Source organism: Haemaphysalis longicornis, unplaced genomic scaffold (genome assembly GCF_048455015.1).
Source record: "Haemaphysalis longicornis isolate Haplotype H1 unplaced genomic scaffold, Haemaphysalis longicornis Haplotype H1 scaffold_11, whole genome shotgun sequence".
Lineage (NCBI taxonomy): Eukaryota > Metazoa > Arthropoda > Arachnida > Ixodida > Ixodidae > Haemaphysalis > Haemaphysalis longicornis.
In genome coordinates this window covers 27,119,299-27,137,054 of record NW_027526214.1, presented here as the reverse complement: position 1 = coordinate 27,137,054, position 17,756 = coordinate 27,119,299, and positions in this window count along the sequence as shown.

Genomic DNA, 17,756 nt, shown 5'->3' with positions numbered 1-17,756 from the left:
TTCTGTATATCCAGTTGGGTATTGTGCAACTATTTTTGACATATTTTCAAGGCCTTGTACAGCTGTGAGATTTTGTTTTTTCTGGGTTTTAAACTTCAAGCTCATTCGGTATTTATACAAGTTGTGAACACTTATTATTCTGGCATTGTGGAATAGTTGTGCAGCATTAGATATATGCGATGCGTTGTAGTCATGACGAATCAATTTTTTCCGCAGGATCTAATTGTGTGGCAAACTAGAGAGCGCTGAAGTTCCCCCTACCAGCCACACTAGTTAAGATGAGAGAAAAAAAGCAAGTTAAAAAAAGCAATTTAGTTTGCGTTTACAGCAAATGTTTTAATTGGCCTACCATACCAGCGATTGAAGCAGACTTCGTCATAAAAAAGCTGATCTGTTCTTCCAAAGACATATCAGAAGAAAATATTGAAAAGAGAGAAGATGAGAAGGAAGCCGTGTTTCTAGGACGAAAAATATTTGCATTAGTCTTCTGTTGAATAATACGTATCGAGTTTGATGCCGCCCGTTTTTCTAGTTGTCATGGTATCGTTTTGTGGATTATATATTCATGGCGTTTTTCCTGAAAAGAAGGAGCTAGCATTATCTGCATAAATAATAAATGTCGCTTCCCTTTTAATGTTTACAATATGGTTAAGGAATAGATAAAAAAAGAGAGGTCCGGGTATGTTGTGTGGGGAACACCAGCGAGAATAGGTTTAACTGCAGAACAGGGAATAGTCAGCTTTACAACTTGCTTTCTATGCGATAAATATTAATGTAGTATTTGCCAGGCTGTAGCACAAATGCGATATTGTTCTAATTTTTAACAAGATACTACGATCTACCAAGTCGAAAGCCTTTGAAAAATCGACAAACACACCAGGCGTTATAAACTTTTTTCATATTTTTGTAGAATAAGGCCTTTCAGTGTAAGAAGGGCCAGGTCAGTAGAGTTGTTTTTAGTGAAGCCCAATTGATGTGATGAAATAGATTACGCATCAAAATAAAAATATACAAATAATATGATAGAATAGCACAAAATTAGGACGAGTGACCTCTGCGAGACGACAGGACGAGTTTTCGACAAAGGTGTGCCCTTAGAAGGGCCACAAGAACGTTTGTTGTATTGGGGCCACAGCACTAAATTTCTCACATCTGATAGTAATTTTCAACATTTTTATGCTAGTTACTGAACGAGAAATACTCTATTTGGTTACAAAATACCTATTACGCTGAAAAGACCACATACGGTACGTTTTGTGGGAAGCGCCTTGGCACGATACCTTCTGAAATAGAGGGTGTTGCTGGGAGCCCCTCGCTGCAAGCTTCTTTCCCTCTCTCTCGTGCCAGATGTGGGGCTGCTTTGTATGGCATGCCAAGAACCGAGGCACACTGCGGTTGTCTACAAGAAACCTTTTCACTCCACTCAAATCGACCACTTCGTTGTGGCCCGTTGGAGCTTATGCACACGCACACAAACACCAAGACTCCCTGAAGTTTAGATCCCGAGTCCCGTGCGCGAGCCTCCGCACACGACATCCCCCACCACTCTCCGTGTCCACCAGCGCCATACGTCGAGCGCCTACGTCTCCAAGTCTTGCGGCCTGGTGACCGCACGGAAGACGACGAGGGTGACGAAAAAGAGCTCGCGGTGAGGGGCTCCGAGCAAATCCCTCTAGGCTAGAAGGTATCATGCCAAGGCGCTTCTCACATCTCTCCCCTCCTCAAACAGGGAGCACTGGTCTATCAATGATGATTTTCGTCGGGGTCCTATGCACTTAAAACCACTAGCCGGCATCTGGGGCCACCCTGTGCGGCCACGGGTGGGCCAGACCTAAGAAAGTGTGGCAGCATGCTGCTCTGTCGCCATCACCACACGAAGGCGTCAACAGCTGCTTCTCGGCAGCTCGGCGCAGAATTCCTTGGAACGGCAAGGGTTCTCTCGACTTCGCCCCGGTCCCGGATCTCCGCTGCTCGGCGCCAGAAGAGGAGACGTGGGTATGAGCCCGGTGTACATGCGGTTGACAGGCGCTTGTAGAGGCTCGAAGCCCCAGAGCGAGCTCTAGCCTCTGCGCCCTGTGTTTAGCCCTACAAAGATAGCGTCAGAGTGGATCGTAGAAAAGCTGTTGGAGACTTTCACTCGTTTTAGTTTCCCCTCCGAGCTGATTAACATGTGTTGTGGCACGTCTGGACCGGCTCAGAGACATGGACACGGGAGAATTGTTGGCACATTTACACCAGCACACATTTATTATGCACAACTACAACCCCTAGGCAAAATAAACAACAAAGCCCACAAACAACTCAACCAAAGAAATTCCCAAATACTGATCACTATCGCAAAACCCAGAAAAGCCAATAAACCAAACCAAACGTCACTACAATGAAATCCCTAATACAGCATACCGTCCTAGTTCCAGTGTATGCAATGTTCGTACTAACAATCCAAGCAACAATGGCAATATAAATCCAAGTCCCTGGCGGACGGGCCTACCGCTGTCTCCGGCGCTGATTTGTCGTACCCGTAGCGTGGCCGTGACACGCTGGTAGTTGTAGTTCTCCACTGCAGCGGTGCCGGTGATGGTGGTACTGATGTAGTTGTGCGTGGTAGTCACACGGTGGACCTCTTTTCAACTACCCCTTGTGATATTCTTCGTAGCAGAGGGCAACCCCTTGCCTTGGGGCCGTCGCCGTGGAAGCAGGTAGCACCGAGGAGCTCCGGGAACGTCGCCGCGTGGGGACCGCCAAGGCGTTAGTTGACGGTGCGTGCTCGCTGTACGCAGGCGCCCTACCGTCGTCGCTGGGGCCATCAAAGCGCAGGTTGGTTGTACGACGCGGAAGTAGAAGCCGATGCCACGTCGGTCCATTGGGGCCCAGGTTGACGTGGCTCTGGTCGATGGCGTGGTCTCGTATTCCCGGCATGTTCCTCGGACTCGTGGCACCTGACGTCCCTGCTGTGGCGCTCTTCTGATATCTCTCCCTCCCGGCCTGTGCTCCGAGGTTACATAGCCTTTTCCCTGCCGTCATGGCACTATTGTATTCGCTGAGCCTCTGTACGCAGCACGAGTCACCGCCCGGACATCGTGGCACTATTGCATACGATGCGCCCGTGTCCGCCGCAGGGGTCACCACCACATTGGTTATTTAATCACGTGCCTCCATCAGGGCACCCCGTCATTACACCGCCCTTTTCGCGGGAAATTTGACTTCTCTTTCTTCATCATCTTCGTCGGCCTCTGGTTCCACTATGCCTCGTCATCTTTGTTCCCAAGGGGGGATTGCCTCCTTAATCATGAGAATGGGGCCCCTGTCCAAGAGTTTTTTCCCAAAAACTGCTCACTTGTCGCCGATGTGGCTTCTGATCACCAACACTGTTCACTATTCACACACAACACACCTCATTACACACCACCGTTCACTCTTTCGTCACTCTACAGTTGTGTTCTTTCCACACACCATAATATACATTCCGTCCGCCCAACCTTCATCCCTTTACAAACCCCCAAGTATTCATGTCAAACACCATTCTACTTATGCAGTCCGCTCCCAGATTTCCTCTACATTTAATAAATTGTATGTAGAAGGATACTCTTGCAGTGCCAAACACTATCTCATGACCCGACTGTTGGCTAGCTTGGCTTTCAAATATTCTATCGGCGGGTGATCGGTCTGTACAATAAAGTTATTGCCATATAAATACACGTGAAATTTTTTTATCCCTCATTCAAGGGCTAGACACTTCTTTTCCACAATAAAATAGTTCTCAGCTTTTGTTTAACTTTTCGCTAGCAAACGACAGGGGATGTAACCGCCCATCTTTCTTTTGAATTAATACAGCACAGAGAGCCTTGTCTGAGGAATGCCTTCTTAATATGAACTCTGCCCGTACATTTGGTGCGAGTAATACTGGTTGGCTGGTCATTCTCTTTTAGGGTGTCAAATGCAACTTAATGCACCGGTGTCCAGTTTACCACGTTACTTGCTCCTTTCTTGGTCAGATCCACCAGTGGGCTGGCTATATCTGCATAATTCGGTATGTACTCCCTATACAAACCTGCAAGTCCCAGGAAGGATTGGACCTCCATCTTTGTCTTTGGTTGACTCACTCTTGGATCTTATACAAGATATCTTCCTGGGTGGCAATTTTCCCAATGCTTAACTGGTGCCCTAGGAAAGTGACTGCTTCAAAACGTAGTTCACATTTTGTTGGCTTCACTGTAAGGTGAGCTCTTTGAAGCCTCTGAGAGAGGCTATCTAGAGCTTCTATGTGCTCCTCCCAGATATCTGTTGCCACTAGTGTGTTATCAATGTAATGTTTAACATGTCGCAGCCTTTGCAGTAGTAGTCTCATCAACTTTGTGAATGTAGCCGCGGCTGTTTTCAAACCGAAAGACATGCATATAAACTGAAACAGGCCCGATGAGCATGAAAACGCCGTTTTCTCCTTCCAGTCTTCATCCAAGATAATTTACCAGTATCCTTTCTTTAGGTCTAACTTCGAATAGAACTTCTTACACGCGACCTTTTCAAACACCGCATCTATTCTAAGAATTGGTTCTCCAACTGAAACAAAGACAATGTTCAGTCTTTTAAAGTCAACGCACACCCTAGTAGATCCATCAGCTTTTCTTACGGCCACCAATAGTGAATTGTACGCTGACTTTGACCGCTCAATTACTCCATGTTGTAAAAGCGCATCCACGTTTTTTTCAATAGACTCTTGGATGCCAACGGCAGTATATACTGTTCTACAGGGATTGGCTCGTGTGATGTCAACTGTAATTTGCATTCAACGACATTAGTTCTCCCTGGCAAATCTGAGTACAATCCATCATAGTTTTTCAGCACGCACCTCAACTCTTCTTCTTCACTTCTCCCAAGACTCGGGCTAATATTCACACTCTCCACGCTCAAGTCTTTCTGTTGGTGTAGGTTGGTACTTCTACATCCCCCCTTTTCTCGGCTAATACAATGCACGCTACACCTGGTTGATGCTTTACTTCTCTTTCTTCATATTTGTTTAGAATATTCATATGGAATACCCTTTTTCGGTTATTGACCAACAATTCGTAGTCAACATCATTTTTTTCTGACCGTGACAACAAAGGGACCTTTCCATTGCATCAGGAGTTTGTTGTTGTCGGTCGGCACAAGGTTCAGGGCTCTGTCCGACACTTCTAACTTACTATCTGCGGGTTATTGATTGTACGCTTCGTATATTTTTCCTTCGCCTTATCGAAGCTATCATGCGCAAAGCGACACATTTCCTCCAGCCTTTCCCTTAACCCGAGGAGGTACATGTAGGTGTTTTTCAACTCCTGCTCAAGCGTGCCGTTTGCCCACAATTCTTTAAGGATTGCCCCCGGTCCAGCGACTGATCTTGCGTACAAAATTTCGAAGGGGGAAAATCTCAAGCTGGTTTGGGGCACCTCCCTGTAAGCGAACAGTAGTGCGGACCAGTATCTATCCCAATCCTTAGGCCTTATCTTGCACATTTTCTTTATCACGGTGTTCATCTTGCGAATAAACCTTTTTACTAAACCGTTTGCCTTAGGATGGTATGGCGTCGTAAGAAGGTGCTTAATGAACATAATTCTCTTGATCTCCTTCATGAGCTCTGATGCACTGTTTCCTCCCCGATCACTCAATATTTCTTTGGGGAACCCATATCGAAAGACCATCTCCAAGAGGGCCTCAGCAACCTGGATGATATCAATAGTTCTTAGGGGGATCGCATGAGGATATCTGGTGGCGACATCAACTAATGTAAGAACGTACCGGTTGCCCTTCGCCGATGCCGGCATTATCGGTCCCACTATGCCTACAGCTACTCGCTGGAGCGGTAGCTCGATGGTGGGGATGTTAGCCAACGGCACTCGACCGACCGCCCCTTAAAAAACGTCCTCTGACATATGTCGCATGACCTCACAAATGTCCAGACCTCACTCTGCAACCAAGGCAAAAAGAGGACTTTCAATATTTTGGCAACTGTCATCTGGACTCCTTGATGTCCCACTGTAATGCTATCGTGGCCTAGGCTTAACACAGAATCCCGAAGGCTCTTCCTTACTTGCTTGCCCTAGCTGAAAACGCATCGGCGAAAGAGGACGCCCATCAGTAGCAAAAATTCGTACACTGTACGATTTTGCTATCACCGAAATTCCTCTCCCAGCTTTTCAAACCAGTCTTTGAGCGAAACATCTTTTTGTTGCTGCTCCTCTATCTCATTTGGTGTCATGGTCGACACTCGAGACATGGGAGTCTGGAGCGCTCTCGTCTGTTTCTCTTCTTTAAATTTAGCCCTTGTTTGCACTGCTGATATTGTCTCACCAATCTCCTCCCATTTCACTTCAGTCTGCTCATTAGGGTGTTCTCTTCTCTGCTGTTTCAACTTCCTCTGAGGCTTCCAATTGAAATCTGGGTCGTACACCTTCCTTATCTCCGCGATGTTTCCCAATATAAGATCGTACAATGGATCCCCCTCACACTTGGCCTTCAATTTTTCGGAGTAGTAAGAAGTGCAAGCCGTAGCTCGGTATGGTCTACCATGATGATAACGGAGGTATCTCAGGTTAAGTCCTCATCCCTAACCGAGCTTCTCTGTACAATTACCGTATTAGAGCCGTGTCCCTCAACACCGACACCCGCTGCCCGCTTATTTCTCCGTACACGACCGGCATTATCGGATCGGTGTCCGTTGCTGGGACCTCATTATGCTGTGCTATATCCTCCACCTGGACCTCTTTGTACGTTCTACTTAGGAAACGCTGTAGGCCTAGCTCTGGGGCACACCATGCACGCCACTTTGGTTTAGCTGCGCGACCGACACTCCTCTGTGCGGTGTCCCTTCTTATTGCATGACTGGCACACTGCATATTGAGTTGCACCCCGAGTGAATTCCACACGACAATGAGCTGCCTTATGCCCTGAGCGCTTGCATAGAAAACTTGTCGGCGGGTTATGATACCCTGCACCTTGTTCATTTTGTTTTAGATTGTATCGCAACTACATGGGTTCTGTCATTTTACTCAAGTTCTTGATGCCTTGCGCTTCGACAAACCTGTCTGCTACCGCTATGGTTTCGGCGAGCGATTTCGGTTTTCTTTCCTTAAGAAACACAGTCAATTTGGGGTTACAACAATACAAAAATTGCTCAGAAACCCTATGATCTCAGAGGGCCTCGAGGAGTTTCTCTGTCCCCGACCGCTCTACCCACAGGCCCAATTAATTTCGCAATCGTACAGCAAACTGGCTCGCTGTCTCTGAGTCTTCCGGTTTCGGACTTCTGAACTTTTCATTGAAACCTTCGGTCGTTAGCCGAAACCTCTGTAGCAAAGCTACTTTGACCTTGCCATAGTGCCTGGATTCATCCGCGGGTATCCTACCAAACAAACTGAGTACTTCAACCACCAAGCACATGATTGGGGCCGTAGCCCACTCGCTCCCATTTCACCCTTGAACTGCAGCAACCGTTTCAAAGCGATGCAAATTAGCGTCAAAATCATCACGCTCATCGTCGAAAGGGGCCATCAGTTTCCTAGGACATATGCTTTTTGCAAGCGGTGTAGCCGCCCATGACAATGTATGCTCCGAATCCCCGCTGGAATCCTGTTCACTAGTAGTCTCTGCCAAGTGGTATTTAGTTTCTAGCAGCTCCTTTTTCCTAGCAGCCTTTATCTCAACTTCAGGTGCTATTCTGTCCATAATTACTGTCCCCTCTTCTTTTGTCAAATTTAACATGTTACACAGCGCCAACAACCTTTAAAAATCAATTCCCCAAGCTCCTCAGACACGTGACTAGGCCAGATAACAATACCCTGGATGCGGATAAAAGAAGCCTGGCAGGATCGCTAAATATTAGTCACGTTTTGTGGCACGTCTCGACCAGCTAACAGAGAGGGACATGGGAGAAACGTTCGCACATATACCACAGCACACATTTATTATGCACAACTACAACCCCTACGCAAAATAAACAACAATGCAAACAAAAAACTCAACCAAAGAAATTCCTAAATACAAATCCCCAACAAAAACCCGGAAAAGCCGACAAACCAAACCAAAAGTCACTACAATGAAGTCACTAATAAAGCGACCCGTCCTAGTTCCAGAGTATACAGCGTCCATATTAACAATCCTAGCAACAATGGTCATATAATACCAAGCCCCTAGGTGACGGGCCTACTGCTGCCTCCGGCGGTGATCTGTCGTACCCGTAGCGTGGCCGTGACACTCTGATAGTCATAGCCGTCCGCCGCAGCAGTGCCGGTGGTTGTAGTACCGAAGTAGTTGTGCGTGGTAGTCACACAGTGGACCCCTTTTCAGCTGCCCCTCATTGTAGCCCTCTTTGCAGGAATCCACCTCTGGCCTCGGAGCCGTCGCCGTGGTAGCAGGTAGCACCGAGGAGCTTTGGGAACGTCGCCTTGTGGGGACCGTCAAGGCGTTAGTTGACGTTGCGTGCTCGCTGTACGCAGGCGCCCTACCATCGTCGCTGGGGCCACCAAAGAGCAGGTTGTTGTTACGATCCGGAAGTCGAAGCCGATGACACGTCGGCCACGCCGGCGCAGCCTAACGTGGCTCTAGTCGATGGCGTTGCCTCCTACCCCCGACTTGTTCCTGGGACTCGTGCCACCTGACCTTTCTGCTGTGGCGTTCTTCTAACCTCTCTTCTTCCAGGCCTGTGCCCGGGGATTATATAGCCTTTGATCAGCCATAGCGGCCCTGTTGCATTCGCTGTGCTCGTGTCCGCCGCACGAGTCACCGCCACATTGGTTATTTCTGCACGTGCCTCTTCGCGGCTCCTGGTCATTAGTCCGCCCTCTACGCGGAAAATTTGAATTTTCTTTCTCCGTCTTCATCGTCCTCCGTCTCTGGCTACACTATTCGTCACTATCTTTGTTCCCAAGGGGGGATTGCTCCCTTAGTCATGACACTGATGAATCACACTGTTTTGTATTTCACAAGCGAAGTATTTTCGGACGGTTGTCGAGCATTACAAAATTGCCACAGGAAAACGAATCCCTATCATTCTCAGAGCAATATCACTGAAAGGGTGAACCCGAACGTAAAGTGAATGCTGGTTGCAACAAAGGAGCATAAGGACTAGGGAGCACGTTCGCTTGAGCTGGCGTTCGCGACTAGGACTACCGTAAATAAGTCAATGGGTGTGAAAACCGTTTACCTAAACTTCGGTAAAGGGATTCTTTCCAACGGATGCTACCCGCTGTTGTACGCGGCAGCGGGTAGCACCCCTTCTCTGTCGCAATACGTGGCTAGGCTCCGGGGAAATATTTTGGCACCAGAACGCACGGCTCGGGAGGACAGTATAGCAACGTATCACAGTATAACAGTATAGCCGAACAGTATAGCAAAGGCCGTCGTCACCGGGTGTACAAGATCGTTGACTTAGCGCTAAGGAGGACTCATCTACTCAGCAACGCTGCACGGGGTTAAAGCAGCACTCGCACACAAATAGCAAGCGTCATACCGAAAAACTGCGCACACAACTCTGCTCACGTATGAAAGGCAGCCGCTGGAAACGGTCCAGCTAGTGGGTCCTGTGAACGTAAGCTCTTTCAAGGCCTATCACGTTCGTAGAGGCGATGAAGAGGTGGTAGTGGAAGCAGAAAGTGTCGTCCGCTTCTAATAATAGAACGGCCGGCAATACGGTTTGCACCCATTGGTACGACCTGAGGGTGTGGCAGTGTCTACACCCCTGGGGTCCGGGTTTAACGTGGTTCCGCCACGGAGGAACCTGCAGCACTGTACAGTCATCGCTGCCAGTTTGAGCGAGCCACCAACCGGGTGAAGCGAGGTTAGGTTTCGTGCCTGGGCGTTGCAAGCTCAGCCAGGGCCTGCCTTAAACACGCCTTTCCTATTCGGCCAGGGAGCTGTTGCCACGGTCCGGGGTCCTCTGGCCCTTCGGAGATGCGAGGCGGCCACGGTTCGCCGCATGATACGGCGGAGTACTGTTCATGGGTTACAGCTCCTCGCAGAGCTGCAGCCCTGGCGTGGAGGCGCCGGTGTGCAGAGAGCCTACAGCTCACTCTTGTGCTTCGAGCGTCTACTAGCGCCCGTCAACCGGGCTTTCCCTGGCCTCATCGCGGCGTCTCGGTTACAGACGCCCAGCAGCGGAGATCCGGGAGCAGGGATATGTCGAGAAAAACCTGGTCGTTATGAGGAATCCTGCGCCGGGCCGCCGCAACAAGCTGCTGCGTACGTCCACGTGGTAGCGATGGTGACAGAGCGGCATGCTGTCACTCTTTGGCTAGTCCCAGCCCACCCACAGCTGCACAGGGCGGCCCCAGACGCCGGCCATTGGTTCCACGTGGATTTGGACCGTGAGGGCAAACTTCCGTGATGCACCAGTGCCCCGTGTTTGATGGATGGTGGAGAGATGTGGGTAACGCCTTGGCACGGTACCTTCTGGACTAGCGGGTGTTGCTCGGAGCCCTTCGCCACGAGCTCCCTGCCGTCGCCCTCCTTGCCTGCCGGGCGACAACCGGACCGCAACCCTTGGAGCCGTCGGCGCCCGAGGGATGGCGCTGGTCACACCGAGAGCGATGGGCAGTGAGGCCGTGCGGAGGCACGCGCGCTGGACTCGGATTCTGAAATGGCAGGAGTTTTTTGGTTGTGTGTGTGTGTGTGTGTATGTGTGTATGTGTGTGTGTGGATGCTTGCGTGCGTGCGTGCGTGCGTGCGCGTGCGCGTGCACGCGCCCCCGGACGGGTGACAACGGAGTGAACGACGTGTTTAAAGAGTTTGCTGTACACAACCGCAGGGTGCCTGGTTTCTGGGCATGCCGTAGAGAGCAGGAGCACAATTTAGACAAGAGTTGTACGAAACCCGTACAAGCAATCGATAACTTGTTTTCAAGTACACTTTCGGAAAATTTTGTAATATAATTGCTTTTATTTTGTCATCTGGAGGTTTCTCGTAGTTTAATCGCATTTTATTGTAATTGCTTAGAGTTATTCGAGTACTTTTTTCTATAATCAAGTTGTAACAATTAATAAATGGCATTTCGCCTGCGTAAAATGTGCCACAGCTCTGTAGGGACTCCCGTCCTGCGACATGTCGCCACAGGTCACCTCCCATTACATCCAACTCACGAGCCTCCACTTATGGCATGGTGGCGCGACGGTCCTCCTCGATGGCTGGCTCGCCGATCTTTTTGCGGTTTTTTGGTAACTGGTGTTGTGTCACCACCTTTTGAGGCATCGTGCAAGTTTTAACAAACAGTGAACATGACCGGTCCATAAAAACGAGGCCCGGCTTACCTTATGCGCCCCTTGGCTTGTTATGGGGCTAGTTGCTTTTCCGCTACAATGTCGGCTCTGGTGCTGATCACCAGTGAAAGAAGCGCGCAGACTGCCCGTGGCGGAAGCTACTTCAATGCTGCCTGAGGCAACATTACTAAACTAGGTGCTGAGGTACCCGCGTATAAGAATAGCCATAGTTGATCACGGAATGTGTAAAATTATACGGTTTTGTGAGCGTCGCAGAATAATCATCAGTTCCAAAGTATAGGAACAGTCAGTTTTTAAATGTTGCAAGACGCGGAGGGGCATTTTTGTTACTGTTATCCGCGGCTTGCCAGCATGCCGGGTATTAAAAACATCCCCTGCAGGGCGATTCATTTCCAACATTTTCCAACGAATTATGTATGATATCTTTGCGCGTCACGGTGCTATTTTTATAAGAACTATGTTGATCCGTTCCTTGGTTGATGTTTCCCGCACAGCATGATCATAAAAAACAAAGTGGAGGGGCCACAGATTTTTAAGATTTGCACGATGCCTAAATCACCAATAGATATGACGCTGTGGCATATCCTCCACTTTTTCCAGAGTGTTTTTGTGCAAATGTGGCGCCATTGTTCTCCTTCTTTCTTTTTGCATTAAAAAAATTTGCTAATAGCCCCTAGATTTTTTTCATTGTTCTGGATGACTACCCAAAACTAGGAGAAACAAAATTTTATCAGCGTGAAATTGCTGCAGCGTAATAATGATTACAATGAGGCAACATTTAAAAATATTCCTTTGTTTGGAAAAAAATTTCAATATAGTGAAATATACTCAAAGACCTTCTGGAGGCTTTGTAACCGATCTTGTTTGTTTTTTCGTGTTTGTCTTTGTATCGGGCGCACTTGTGAGTGATAAGGCAACTGTAAAAAAAAAGTTACAGGGTAGCACAGTTTTACATCGATTCCCCGGATGGCTCACCAGAGGAGTCTTCATGGGTCTTCACCAGAAAAGGCGGCAGGAAAGAGGAAGAGGAGAGAAAAGAGAAAATACTTCAATTTGTAGAAGAGCTGGTCAGAACGACGTTTTTGTGAGATCACCAGTTCAGTTTGCAAGCAGTGTGCTCAGCAGTGTTCTAAGAATACCCCACATATTTGATGGCTGAGGTGTACGTTCTTTCCGTTGGTACATGATGATGATGGTTGGTGTTTCATGGCGCAAGGCCAACGAGGGCAAAGAGCGCCAAAGAAGAAGTTATATGATGAAGCGAAGTGATTACCACAAAAAGGTCGGTATAAAAACATGTAAATCGGACATAGTAAAATCAATTAAAGGTAATGCTGATGGCTGGTGTATAGGGCCAGATTTGATTATGCGTGATATGAGATAAGGTTTAAAAACTTAACATCTGACAAATAATCAAACACACGTTTCATAGAAACACTGGCATCGTCACCTAGAAATAGCGATAGATGTAGTGGGATATGTTGTCTGTAGAGTTCTCTGAAGTGTTTGTGTCGTGTTGTGTGAAGTGCCTTGCATGTTATTAGTATGTGGACCACGGATAGGCCCTCCCCGCACCTGCTACACAGGGGTCTTGGAGATCCCGTGAGCAGGTGGGAATGTGTTGCATGCGTGTGGCCTATCCGTAATCGAGCCAGGGTAACTTCGTTGTGTCTGTTGTGAGTATCAGTGGTGTATGCTCCCAAAAGTGGCTTTATAATGTGTAGTTTGTTGTCAGTCTGTTGATTCCAGTGCGCTTGCCATGTTGTGCGAAGGTGTTGTCTGATGTGTGGTTTCACGTCGGTGTAGGGTAATGTGGTTATGTCTACTGCATTCGAGAGTGCAGCAGCAGCCATTCGATCCGCTACTTCGTTCCCGGCTATACCACAGTGGCCAGGGACCCAGCAAAGAACAAGTTCAAATTTGCGTACATACACAGACATAACACCCTTGACTGTTAAATTTATAACCTGATTTTTGAAGACTTTGTTGACGACAACGCCCGCACAACACTGAGAGAATCTGTATATATAATGGATTGTGGAATTTGGCTTTGAAGGATATGATTAACAACCAGAGGTACACCATAAGCCTCTGCCGTAAAGATACTTGTATTACTGTTAAGAGTTCTAGTGACACTAAGCCCGGGCCCATGCACCGCGCAAGACACCGAGGTGGAAGTTTTAGAGGCGTCCGTATAAAATTGAGAATAATGATACTTCTCCTGCAAATACAAGAAGTGCTGCAGAATTGCACATTTGGGAGCTCGGTTTTTATCTACATGTGTAAATGATGTGTCGCATGAGACAGGGCGGAGATGCCATGGTGCTATGAAATCTGTTACAGAACTTTGGATGGTATCTAAAAAGGAGACAGCAAGCTCTGACGCTTCCTCTCTAACTCTGTAAGAGAAGGGCGCAGAGAACGATGGTCGATTTAAAAGGAGTTCAGTCATGGAGGTATCATGAAAAACTGATTTAAAAGGATGGTAAGGCATGGATGAAAGTTTAAAAGCATAAAGGAGACCTGTGTATGCTCGCTGACGTTGTAGGTTCCATTTGTTGCACTCAACATACAGGCTTTCGACCGGACTAGTTCGGAAGGCACCACATGACAAGTGGAGCCCTAGATGAAGCACTGGGTCCACCATTTTGAGGGATGTTTTACTTGCTGACCCATAAACAACGCTACCATAGTCCAATCGTGAACCTATCACTGGTAAAAACACGTAAGAGAAGTTGTTTGTCAGCACCAAAAGAGATGTGCGACAGAACCTTCAAGATATTCATTGTTTTTAAGCATTTATGTTTTAGTTGTTTTAGGTGTGGGATGAATGTCAGCTTTTCGTCAAAGATAATACCTAAGAACTTGTGTGCCTTTCTTACAGGAATCGCGGTACCATTGAGTTGAATGTCTGGATCCGGCCGGATGCCACGCCTCTTGGAAAACAAAACACAAGTGCACTTTCCAGGATTAAATTTAAAACCATTGCTATCTGCCCAGCCAGCTAGCTTGTTAACACCAAGCTGGACTTGGCGCTCGCAGACAGACAGGTTACAAGACTTAAAGGATAAATGCACGTCGTCTACATAGATTGAGCAGGAAATGGTTGGTGGCAGAGCCTTCCGAAGAGAGTTCATTTTTACAATAAACAAAGTGCAACTCAAAACTCCACATTGTGGAACACCGTTTTCCTGCACATGAACTCTAGAGAGTGCAGTTCCAACTCGCACGCGAAACGTTCTTTCAGAGAGGTAACTGGCAAGCGTGTTCCACATGTTACCCGACATACCAAAGGACTTCAAATCGCTGAGGATGCCGTACCGCCAAGCAGTGTCGTACGCCTTTTCAAGATCAAAGACTACTGTCATACAGTACTGCTTATGGAGGTAGGCATCTTTAATATACGACTCTAACGCAACGAGTTGATCGTTCGTAGATCGCCCCGCCCTAAAGCCTGCCTGGCAGCTCTCGAGAAGACCATTGTACTCTAAGAAGTACACGAGTCTCCTGTTTATCATCTTCTCGAAGAGCTTACACAGGCAGCTTGTCAGAGCAATGGGGCGATAACTGGCGGGAGAGGAAGGGTCCTTCCGTTCCTTTAGGAAAGCCACGACTATGGCCTCCCTCTAAGAGCGTGAGAAGTGCCCCGAAAGAAATATTTTATTGTAGAGGTGAAGAAGTGTTTCAAGCGTGTCTGCATGTAAGTGTTGTATCATTGTGTATGAAATCCTGTCTGCACCTGGAGCTGAAGGTTTACAAGTACCGAGTGCAACCTTCAGCTCATGAAGTGAAAAGGGAGTGTTATAGGATGAGTTCGACTTATTAGTGTCTCGCAAGGACTTCTTCTCACATGATGCTTTGTGTTTAATGAAAGTGTTGGTGTAGTGTGCTGAACTGGACACGTGTTCGAAGTGTTGCGCAAGTGTGTTAGCCTGGTCTTCCAGTGTGTCCCCTGTTGTACTAACCAGGGGCAGGCTGTGTGTCTGTTTTCCTTTTAGTTTTCGTATTCGTGTCCAGACTTTGTGTGTGTCAGTGTATGAGTTGATGGAAGTGAGGAAGGTGCGCCAACTCTCCGTTTTCGCCTCACGACGCACTCGCTTCCCAAAAGCCTTTGCCCGTTTAAAAGAAATGAGGTTATGTGACGTGGGGTACCGGCGAAGGACACCCCACGCCTTGTTCTGGGCCTCTCGCGCCCGCCTGCAGTCCTCGTTCCACCAGGGCCTCCTTGGGGTGCGGGCCCCATTGGAGGCCTGGGGAATAGCCTTTTCGGCAGCGTCGAGGATGTGCGCCGTGACGAGTTGGGCGGCCTCCTCAACGTGTAGGTGTTTTATGGATGTGTGGTGTAGTTGAGATGTTTGTGTGAATGTGCTCCAGTTTGCTTGTGATTCATTAAACCTGTTATGGGAAGATGGACTGCTCGGGCCTGTACCTATATACGTTAATGAAGTGGGGAAATGGTCACTACCATATGGGTCCATGCCCACACCCCACTCAAGACATGGAAAGAGAACTGCGGAACCAATAGCCAAGTCAAGATGCGAGTATGTATTGTGTCCTAAGTTATGGTATGTAGGCTGTTTTTTGTTGAAAAGGCATGCTCTGGAGGATGTAAGAAACTTCTCTATCAGGCGACCCCGGGCATCCGTACGGGAAGAGCCCCAAAGAGAGTTGTGCGCATTAAGGTCGCCTGTTAGTATGTATGGTTCGGGCAGCTGGTCGACCAGCGCCTCGAAATCAGAGCTCAGAAGTGCATGATCAGGAGGAATGTAGATGGAGCATACCGTTATCAACCTATTAAATATTATGGTACGGATCGCTACAGCCTCGAGGACAGTGTTTAAAGAGAGAGGGTGGCATGCTAATGATTTCCGGGCGATAATGGCCACACCTCCTGAAGAGTGGGTGCAGCCAACCCTGTCCTTTCTGAATACCATGTACCTATTTAAGAAATTTGTTTGTTTAGAGTTGAGGTGGGTTTCCTGCAGACACATGATACTTGGCTGACTAGCATGCAGAATCTCATACACATCGTCAAGATTTTTAAGGAGGCCTCTGCAGTTCCATTGAATAATGTTTTCTGTTCCCATTATTTAAATTTAAGAATGACTGGAGTGTGTGTGTTCGTTTGTGTTCATGTGTCGTCTTTCGGGGCTGTTACTCTTGGATTAGGCTATTTAGGCCTGTCTACTGGCTTGGCCGTCGGAGGCCGCTCCTTGCGCTGCGTTGCAGGCAGGAACGGCCCGACATCCATTTCGTCGTCGGATGTCCGAGGGGTGCCCGACGGACCGGGGCCCCCGGACTTGGCCCCCCTTCGGGAGCCACCGCCGCGCGCGTTGGGGACGCCAAAAGTGGCACGGGCGGTGCGGTGGCGGTGGGAGCCGATGCGGGGCCCGTGGTGTCCATCACCTCGGTACCCTCCAACGCACTGGAGGACGGGAGACAGAGGCTGGAGCGGCACCGGTCCCGACAGAAGTGGTTTGCGCAACAACCGCTGCTGCTTCAGCAAGCGGTGTGGTGCCGGGTTGGGCCGCGTGAGGCAACCCAGGGGGGTTAGGGGCGGGACCAGGTCAGATTTGCTGAACTGGGTCCCTGTAGACACCAGACGCCGCTCCGCCCCCCGGCGAGCCGCGTCGGCGTACTTCCCCAGAGGGAAAGACGCGAACCTCTTTCTCGCCTCCGGGAAGGTGATGTTCTCAGTTACCTTGATGTTGATTATCTTTTTCTCAAGTTGGAACTTCTCACACTTGCGGGAGTACGCTGCATACGGCCCGCCGCAGTTCACACAAGACAGGGTATCGGATGGATAATTATCGCTTGGATGATCGTGCGCCGCGCATTTCGCACACGTCGTTCGGCCACGGCAAGAGTGTGTACCATGCCCGAACCGCTGACACTTAAAACAGCGGCGCGGGTTGGGGATGTACGGACGGATGGAGCAACGGATAAAACCTGCATATATATGTTGTGGGAGAACGGCGCGGTCAAAGGTCAAGATGATGTGCTTGGTGGGAATCTCCTTGTCGTCTCTACGGATGGTGATGCGTCTCACGGCATTGACGCCCTGATCCTTCAAGCCGGCAAGGAGATCCGCATCGGTTTCGTTCAGGAGATCTGGCTCTGATATCACACCCTGCGAGCTGTTGAGGCTCTGGTGGGGTGTGACCCTGATGTCAAGATCAGCCAGTCTAGTCTGAGCTAGAAGCTTTGTGGACTGCTGCTTGTCATTTACCTCGATGAGGAGTTCACCAGTTCTTTGTTTTTTGGCCTGATATGATTTTCCTATTATGGCTTCAAGATACTTGGCGATCAAGAAGACTGACTGAGATGCAAGAGGGTGGGTTGGATTCAGGGACTCCATGACAAGAAATCGAGAGTAATGATCTGGTTCAGGAAATGTCAAAGATGGCAATGGGGGAAACGATACTTCGGTGCGGCCCCTTTTAGGGGGCCGATCACGGCTGGGGGGGGGTTTAGACAATACCATAAAGCATAGTATAAAAGCAGGGAGAC